Genomic DNA, 2,714 nt, shown 5'->3' on the forward strand with positions numbered 1-2,714 from the left:
TAGGCGGGAAAACCTGAGCCAGACTCGGATCCCAGTCAGAATTGCAATGTTCGGGTGGGTCCGGTTTTCAGAGAACCGGACCCGCTCATCTCTAATCTAAATCAAATTAATATTTGTATTTGTTATTACCACACTGCCTTCAAAACAGCATCAATTCTTCTAGGTGCACTTGCACAAAGTCAGGGATTATAGCCGGGTGTATGATTAACAAATCATACCAAACAGGTGATAATTATCAGCATTTTCATACAGTATGTAGGTTGAAACGCAGTCATTAACTGAAACAGAAACAGCTGTGTGGGAGGCTTAAAACTGGATGAGGTCGACAAACAAGGAGTGTGAACAGACTTTTTTTTACTGTAATCAAATAGGTATGATTTATTTACTTTTAATATCTTTTTTGGACTCTGTATCTTACTGTTTGGTCCATTTTCCATACTGGACTTTCTGTGATTTAAACGAGACCATTCCATTTCTGCTTGTTTTTTAGTTTTTTATTATTATTCTCCCAATTGTGTGGGGCTATATAAAATATAAATTACGCGTGGTTTTAAAACCTTTTTAAAGGTGATAATGCAATGGAAATTAAATACATAAAGGAAAGGACAAGATGAACCCTGTAAATAAACCCAGATACGCTTCAAACCGTTTATGCATACTGTGAGTAGGGTATGCCCTTTGGAAAGAGAAAAACACGTGGTTCAATGCGCTCTTAAACAAAAAGCTAAATTGGAAGCTACTGCTCATATATTTGTTTTGAGTTTGTTTTAATTCCTAGTGCTGCTTCAAATGTTTGTGGCTTTCCTGTGCCACTGTGGATTCAAATGGTAATTGTGATGCATATGAGGCGCAAATAGGAATTAATGGTTTTAATAATTAAAAAAGTAATATGAAGGGTGAACAGTAAAACAAACAATACACTTATAAATATCAATAAATATTAAAACTGTTGTATAGATTATCTAAAATATGAACACTTCAGCTTGATCCTAGATACGTTAGAACAACATGTGTGTAGAGTTATAAAATTAGGCTATGTGTAGTTACAATTGAAATGCAAACATATAGGCACCTCAGAAAAAAAGAACAGTTCAATGTATTCCAAACAAATGCATCAATGTGTATACAGCAACATCACGCATAATAGTCCCTTTAAGTCGTTCATTGATTCAAAAGCTGTTTTGAATATCGTGAGTCATTAAAATAAATTGTCCTTCACCATTGCAGGTGGATGGGTAGATGTTAGAAAATACAGATTTCCCAAATTGGATACAGTCAGATAATGCAGTCTCCAGTCTTTATCTAAAACTCTCTCCGTTTTTTAGAAATTAAAATAAGACTTTCCAGATGGTCTGCATAACTGGGGCGGTGCGCGCACCTCCTACCTTTGTGCTGATATCTGTGGGATGTAGTGTTGCCTCCATCTGGTTGCTCGCCGGGTCCTGATGATAGAATTGGAGACCCGTTCTCGGTGGGTCCCGCGGTGCAGCAGCTGGACCACAAGAGTCAGTTGCCGCTGAGGGTGAGGGAGAGCCGGCGGTGAGCGTGCACTCCTGTGTCACCGTCGGATCCCTTCTTCCGGGTAGCGTTCCTTCCAGGGCACGTGGCCAACGCATTTCGCCCGTTCAATCAAATGCGGGCTTAGTCAGGGCTGTCAATGTCTCTCGCTATTGTTCCTTATAAGGATGTCAGTCTTGCTCCTCCTTTGTTTATTAACTCCTTAGTTGCCTGTCTATGGTCTGTATTCAAATGATGATGAACCTCTTGTGCGTGTCATGTGGCATAGAATTAGACAGACCAGCGATTCCATGATCTGTGATGTTTTATAATACTAAATAACTGTAATGAATGATGAATCTAATATTAAAAACAAAATAATAAATACATAAGTTAAAATTGGAAATTCATGAACTAAAAAGGTTAATATGAGTTTAAATGGGTATTAATCTATATTATTCCATTAAAGATCTTTAAACTCCTAAACTGGAGTGGTTGGCTATTGTCATCTATCTATTGTTTTATCTTGAGTGAGAAGCAAGTAGAAGTATTGTATTTGATGATGGATTTGCTCGTTCAGTCTTATTATTCCTCCTGAATGGGCAAATTGGCCTCGTGCTATTCAAGTTAGGGGAACGGCACAATGGATACGGGGATGGACTACATAACCTAGTGTTCATGCGAGGTCCCCCACCGCATTACTTGTCAGGCCCTTCCCTGTTTAGCTTCCAAGTTCGGAAGTGGTTGGGCGGTATCAGGGAGGTATGTACGTAGTGATCACCACCATGTCCTTTTTCCCCAGAGAGAAATTTTTGAAAAGCACTGTTTTAGTGCCCAGATCTTGTCTTAGACTGATGTAAGTTAATCTTTCAAGAAATAGGAAAATTCAAAGTCGATATTTAGTCCCTTTGGTTTGAGTGTTTTCAATTCCTAGATCCATTTGAATTCTTCTTGTGACATAATTTTGATAAAATCTCCCCCTCTCCAAGGTTTGTTAATTTTTTTAATAGCGTGAAACTGTAGTGTACTAGGGTCTCCATTGTGTACATTTTTGAAGTGATTGGATACGCTATGTGCCTCAAATTTTTTGTCAATGTTATTGATATGTTCTCTTATGTTCTCTTATTCATAGAGTCAGATTCCTTTTTGTGCGGCCTACATATTGTAAGCCGCAAGGACAGGTTAGGATATAGATTACCCCTTGGGTATCACTTGTC

At 38.4% G+C, this 2,714-nt stretch overlaps 1 pseudogene; it reads right to left on the reverse strand.

Moving 5' to 3' along the window:
- Positions 1-2,154: 2,154 nt before the first annotated feature.
- Positions 2,155-2,273, reverse strand: LOC148507791 (5S ribosomal RNA; annotated as a pseudogene).
- Between the last annotated feature and the right edge of the window lie 441 nt (positions 2,274-2,714).

This window comes from Taudactylus pleione, unplaced genomic scaffold (genome assembly GCF_031769625.1).
Source record: "Taudactylus pleione unplaced genomic scaffold, aTauple2 ptg000384l, whole genome shotgun sequence".
Lineage (NCBI taxonomy): Eukaryota > Metazoa > Chordata > Amphibia > Anura > Myobatrachidae > Taudactylus > Taudactylus pleione.